The following is a 7446-nucleotide window of genomic DNA, read 5'->3' as shown; positions in this document are numbered from 1 at the left end:
AAAATAATAACTTATTACAAAAATATTATTGGAATGAAAATGTTTGGAGTTCTGACTGCAAGAAATAATCTTAGGAATAGATAATATGGAAATAGCACATGCTAAAACACACTAACTTGTAAAACAAAAAATTGTTCCTGACAGCGAAATATACTATAGTAAGGACATGAAAATTATTCTTCCTTTAAGCAGTACATGGCATGTAGAGGAAAAGGACCACTAAACTTAACATTTTCAGACAAAGCAAAGAACTTGAAAGTGCTTTTGTCTCTTTAGGCTACACGAGAGAATATCCTCAAACTCTGCAGAACAGGAGCAGAGAGAGACAGACAGACAAATGGTCAATTTAAGATTAAACAGGACTGACATGAATTTTACATTTTTGGAGACTTCAGTGTGAACTATTATACCCTCCGTGTCAGTGGAGTAAGGTGCAAAATTATTGTGTGAAGATACTTGTTTAAAAACATATGTAATGAATATTATATATCAAGATATGTCATTAAATCTTCATTTTTAGGGCAGTTGGTTTTTATTTTGTTTTTGTTTTTTCTCATTTCAACTCATGGAAGGTATCAGGCTGATACTGCTTCCATCTAAGAGTTATGGAGTAGATGTGTTGAAAAAGCAGTCCTAAAATCAATGTACTTAGAGTCAAATCCTGCTTCTTCACTCATGCAATTTGATTTACACACTTGACTTCGATAGGCCTACTCATGCAAGCAATGCAAGCAGGCTTTGAACCTTTAAAAAAACAGTGAACTTTCTTGTGCAGATGTGGAGGCATCATGGACCCTCCGGGTATTGTAACTTTTGGCCTTGGTAATTTCCTTCAGTACAAGATAATATCCTCTGATTGTCAATAATGTAGGGTTGAAGTTATTGTGTGTGTTATCTTTGAAGAATTTAAACCAAATGTAAACATCATCCCTTAGATTTCCTCAACAGCAGGAGAGTATATACTCTAACCAGATGAATCTTCAACTGAAAACTCCCTTAATTCTGTTATATTTAATATATAATCTCTGGAAACCAGATACAAAAATCTGTTCTGTTAATAAATTGTATACTTCCATATTCTTAAAAGTAACAAATTACATATGGTCAAGAATTTCCTATTTAATTTGATTTTAAAAGCATAATTTAATTGTGAATTGAAGTATTTTTTTCCAGACCAAAGGAATTAAGAATGACAGTCCTTTTAGCACTAGAGATATCTAGTAATTCAATATATTTCTTCTATCCTGAAGCCAGTATTTGGCTTGTCAAAAACTGGAGTTTCTATTCTTATTGTCATTTAAGGGACCAGTCCTGCATTTGGTTACAAGGACAGTCTTCCATGACACAACTAATTTACATGCAGGACAGGAGCAGAAAATACTCTTCTCAACAATTATACTAAGAGCAGGGACTGGATTGTGATCTCACTTCCACAGGTGTGTACATGATGAGCTGTTCCACTGAAGTTACACAACTGAAAGATCAGAATAAGACCTCAAGACTCGTATGCAAGAGCTACACTTTCTGTGTCCCAGTGAATTTCCACTCCTTTTTTTCTTACATGATGAACCCCATAACAATGTTGTCTGTCTTGAAGATGAGAAACTCATGCCAGAAAATTACATAACACGTGATGTCAATAGAAATGCATAATAAAAAGAAAGCACTAAGTGAATTCTAGATTATGGCCCCAATCTTCAGCTAGGGTTGCCAACTTAGTAATATATAGAAACCGGACCTCCAGCAGGAGTGTTGGAACCTTCCCTGCCCCCCCTGGTCCCCCTGCGGCCTTGCCTCTGTCCCACCCTTTCCTCCTGAGGACCCACTTCCTTTTGCTCCTTTTTCCCCTCCCCCCGTTGCTCGGTGCTCTTCTCCTCTCTTCCCCACTCGGGTCGCCTGCAGAGCCAGGGCTGGGACGGGAGCTGCAGCTGCCTGACACAGGTAGGAGGCAGCCCTGGGTGAGTAGGGGCTGGCGCAGGTGATGACTCGGTGCCTCTCTGCCTGCAGTAACCAGACTTTGGGTGTCTCGTCAGTAGATCTGACCTGACACTGTCGAGTTCCCTTTTTGACCAGACTTTCCGATCAACAACCGGACACCTCGACACTCTATCTTCAGCGCTTGCTAAAGAGCACTTGGCAGCACTCACTGCAGGGAGGATGGGTGAGACACAAAGTTGGCTTAAAATGACCCCACGCACATTTGCACACTTTGATCTATGGCAGCTGGGGCTCACTGGGGCACAGAGATGACCAATAGATGCCCCTTGTTTACCCAACTACACCCTTGTGCTCTCCTCGGGGAGCAGATTTGGTGCAGGAGCCATTAGCGCAATTGCCCTTTAGCCAATGACGTCCCTATTGTCCCAGGTCTGGATCAGCCAATGACACAATGCAAAGCTGATGTGGGACCGGGTATGGCTCTCGCGTGCCAGAGATCTCGCAATGCCTAAGAATAAAGGCCACTTACCTCAGTGCCTAAATGTGGAATTTGGTTTTTCAGAGACTCTGAGTACCCAGCAGCCCCTTATTTTTTTAAATTTAACTCAATGTTACTTTGTTCTTACAACAATAAGGGGCAGCTTGTTTTGTTCCCCCTCTCACACACTCACAAAACAATTAGAGACAGACATTTTGTGATGCTGAAAGCAGGCACCAAACCAAGAAATCACTGAGCTAACTTTACACTCAGGCTTTGAAAAGTTGCACAGAGTATAATAAAGTAGTAACTAAATCGGTGAAGAAATGAGCTTTACAAATCAAGTAGGAGAGGAAGAATGGTCTTGTGGTTAAGGAACCAAACTAGGCCGCAGGAGATCTGAGTTGAATTCCTGGCTTCGCCACCAGGCTCCCTGTGTGGCCTTGTGCAAGTTACTCAGTCTCTCTGGGCCTCTGTTCTCCATCTGTAAAATGGGGATAACAGTAAGAGTGCCTGTCTCCGGCTTGTCTAACAAGGGCATGGGCTGCATCTTACAATGTGTGTGTAGAGCACGTAATAAAAAGGGGCCCAATCTCAGCTGAGGACTGTTGGCGTTACTAAACAGTTATAATAAAGAAAAAAGGAACTGGGGATTTTGTTAAGTAAAACACATGGCACCTATTAAAATGATTAAGCTTCAGCTGCAATTGCAACTAGTAGCTCTGCTCTCTAGGGGTCAATCCCTTATTAGTGATGAGTACTTGTGACTTCCAGTTGGCTCCAAGTGAACCATTCCCATAATTGGCATCCTTGATATCAGCAGCACTGCAAAAAAATAGCTGACAAAATACATGGGTGGTATCTTTGGGCCTTGCAGTTCTGTTATCTGAATTCTACAATACTCTGTAATGCTCGCAACGATATTTGATAAGACCCATCACTCTGTATTAAAAATAAAATCAATGTCCAAATTAAATATAGGAAACAGGCCACCAGAGACATCCACTGTATCTGAATTAGAGAGGAATCAAGAAATAAATAGAGGGCCTCAAAGAAATTTGTGAGAACAAAACTGAACAACACGCAGGTTCCTAAGCAGGTCAGCCAGCCCATCTAAAATCAGTGGAGGAGCGATAAGAACTGGCCCTTGCTAAAGAAGGAGTCACACCCCTCCATATGTGCCTGGTTATTAGAATGAGAAAGCTGGAAAACACCCTAATCTACAGTTCTCATATTGCAAAACAAAATGATCTCAGCTATTCTGCATATGAATTGCTCTCAACAGCAGTGCATGGTAGACATTACCAGAAAACCTGTTCACCATCTCCAGGAAAATTCAGAATGGACATGCTTGAACAAGACTAAAGAAATTTCGCTTTCATGCCTCTGGCCCATATATACGTGAAGAGAAGTTTGTGACTCATTCTGAGGCCATGAACACATCCTGGTAATAATAGCAATGCCATACCATTCTGCACAACTCTGCTCTCTATTTAAACAAATGGCCCAGCTGATCAATATACCACATTCAGATACAAATAACTGCCCTTCTATGCACTGACGGATGATTCTCCATGTGCTCAGCCTTGCTCTTCATCGCACTTCCAGTGTACAACCGTGACACTTATACAGGAACTGTTCAGCATTTCAGCATGTTGCATGCTATGATGTTATACAGCCAGCTTCACCAACAGGCATACATAGCCAGTGTTCCATATATCATCTATAACAAGCAACTCCAATAAATAATACCATTTGGGCAGTTTTAAATGCAGATTGCAGATCATAACGTAATCTCAACTGGACCTGACATGCTGAACAGTGCTCTAGGGCAGCTGGTCATGCACAGCAGACAGCAGCAAGTACATATTAAACTGTGTGACTGGGAGTGTGCGCAGCAGTGCCTATCAGCCTCAATCACTGATGAATGCAGCCCAACTGGCTCTGAAAAATAGCTAATTTAGTCCTCGTGTTTATATGCCAACCACCTGTACCCTGCATTAAAAGTGATAAAAGGAAATACTTCTTTACATAATTTATAATTAACCCATGGAACTGATTGCTACAAGATACAATTGTAGTCAAGAGCTTAGTAGGATTGTGAAAAGGATTAGGCATTTGCATGAATAATGAGCTCTTTCCAGTTAGCTCAGAAAGAATAAAAACTTATAAGTCATGCAAACTGTCTTGGTTCATCAGCAAAGCCATTAGCTGACAAAGATTAGGAAGATACTTCCCCTTTGGGCATCTTTCCATCATAATCTCAATATGATTTTTCCTGCACCTTCCTATGTAGCATTGGGTACTGGCCACCAGTTGGTTGGGTGTTATGTCTGAATGATACATATCTGGGTGGTGTAGCTGGGGAAAATAATGCTGCTGCATAAAGGTGTTTTTGTGATAGGTTGTGGAAAACATGAGCAATGCATTATGTGCATATTGGCATGGATAGGCCACACAATACAGGAGTGTTTTTACAATCTAACCCTCACAATTTTTATTAGGGTTTATTATGTCAGTGGTTCTCAACCTTTCCAGGCTACTGTATCCCTTTCAGGAGGCTGATTTGTCTTGCAGACCCAAAGTTTCACCTCACTTAAAAGCTACTTGCTTCCAAAATCAGACATAGAGATGCAAAAGTGTCACAGCACACTATTACTGAAAAATTGCTTGCGTTCTGATTTTGTCTGTATGAAAATTTCATTTATACTGGAGCTTTTTATGTAGCTTGTTGTAAAACCTCAGTTCTGCTAACATCACAGCTGGCCAGGTTCTCCTGCACACAACTGACTGCAAAACTTCCATATTATCCATGGCCAGTTAGTTGATTCAGCCAAGGAATTCTAATGTGGTGGAGGTACCAACCAGCCCCAGTACCAGATTTCTTTGGCATGTCAAACAAAACTGGATAGCCATTCCACAAGTAACATTTAATACACACACATCCCTCTTGCGGGGACACAAAAGCTACTTTGAACAGCAGCACAAACCAGCCCCCACAAAGCCAGTATTTGTCAAATCACTGACAGCTACATTACATAGGAACTACATGTTAGTGTGCAACATCTATAGCCACACAGTACCATGGTGTGCGTGATATCCATATAATGTTTAGTATGTAAGTAGTAAAGCTGTTGGAAAATTGTCAGCAATACTAAAATTCAGCAAAGAACAGAAAAAATAATTGCAAGGTTTGTCTCACCAGCATTATTAACCAGCCCGTTTTGAGAAACCGCAAGGCTACTGCATTTTGCTAAAGGAGTATGATCGCTCTCTGAGTCTGGGCTCTAATGATGTAATGCTGCTAGTGGAATTGTTTTTGATAGCGAATTCTGTGAGCGGAGTTCTGTGAATCTTATTCTGGATCGGTCTTGATAGACAGCCCAATTCTCCTGCTTGGGCAGCTGAATTACACTTCTTAGTCATTAGCTGTTTTTTCTTTTTCTTTCTAATTTGCCTTTGTCCATTTTAATACTCTTACCGAGTGTTCTGTTGCATGTGATGATGCTATAGAGCCAGTTTCACTGATGTAAGAACTACATAAAGTGGTCATCACTGGACATTAACTAATGCCTTGGTACAACCGCCCTGGGACTCAGAATGCTCTTAGAGCCTCGTTCAGTGTTCTCTGGTCAAACTCTCTGTTTCAACAAGAGCTACTTTTTGACCGTGTGTATGTCTGGCTGTGATGTTGCATACAACACTGTACCTGTGCCAGTGTTTAAAAGATAAAAGCAGAGGACTAGGGTAGCTTGAGCTCTATTCCTATTTCTGCCACTGATTCACTGGGTGACTTTGGACAAGTCACTTAACCAATATGAGCCCATTTCCCTATCTGTAATACAGGGAGAGTAATACTTGCCCACCTTTCTAAATGGCTTTGAGATTCTCAGATGAAAGGGGCAATGCAAGTGCACAGCACTATTATTAATGTCCTGCAAGCAACTTGTACTGCATACCATGCATGGTAGTGGCAGCGTGTTAATCAGCACAGACTAGCATATTGCTGGCACCTCCTGGTTGTATAAACTGTGTTCCCCCAGTGCAAGTGGAACACAAATATGCTGATACAGTTTCTGCGTGTTCATGGTGGTAGCACACAGCACTGTGCAGAATCACTCCCTTTAGACTGAATTGCTCCGAGGCTAGCACAATGGACTGGGAGCAAGAAAAGCTGGGTTGTACTCTTGGCCCTGCCATTGATTTGGCAAGTCATTAAACCTCTGTGTGTCCATCTGTAAAATGGAGACAATATTAACAATGGGGCGGGAGGGGGACATTTACCCACCTCTGCAAAGTGTTTTGAGTTCTATAGTTTAAAAGGGATCGGTAATGTTAATCATATCAGATTTTAAATTATATTTTCAGAATCAGAAAAATGGTACCTGTGCTCTCTTTATTAGCATAGGCTACCTCAGGTAGTAGCAATTAATAAACAAGTTGTTGATGATAGTTAAATGTTTTTCTAACGATTTTTGCTGGATAATGCCATAACTACTTCTTTGCAGTGTTGTTGTAGCCCTGTTGGTCGCAGGATATGAAAGAGACAAGGTAGGTGAGGTAATATTTTATTGGACCAATTTCTGGTGGTGGAAGGTACAAGCTTTCAACCTACACAGGGTGCTTCTTCAGGAAGTTGAGAGTCTCAGCCAATTGCAAGTGAGGACAGATTGTTAAGCAGAAGGGGTAATGCATGTTGGAGGCAGTTACTTGAAATAAAGTGGGCAACTGCGGGTTAGATTGTTAGGCATGAAGGGTTTGAAGCAGGCAGTTTGGTGCGTTACAAACTGTAGTGATGAGCCATAAAACCAGTGTCCCTGTCCAGTCCATGGTTTTTGGTGCCTAGTAGAGTTATGAACATAAGTTCCCAAGCTTGCCTTCTGAAGGTGTTATGCAGGTTTCCTTTGAGGACAAGTATTGAAAAATCAGTTATGAAGTGATTGCTTTGTGAAAAGTGTGTGCCCACAGATGATACTTTTTTTTTTGTCTTTTTCTGTGTGAGTTCATTCAAGAGGGTAGTGACTGTCTGG

Source organism: Mauremys reevesii, linkage group 9, assembly GCF_016161935.1.
Source record: "Mauremys reevesii isolate NIE-2019 linkage group 9, ASM1616193v1, whole genome shotgun sequence".
NCBI lineage: Eukaryota > Metazoa > Chordata > Testudines > Geoemydidae > Mauremys > Mauremys reevesii.
Note: the sequence above shows the minus strand (reverse complement) of the source record.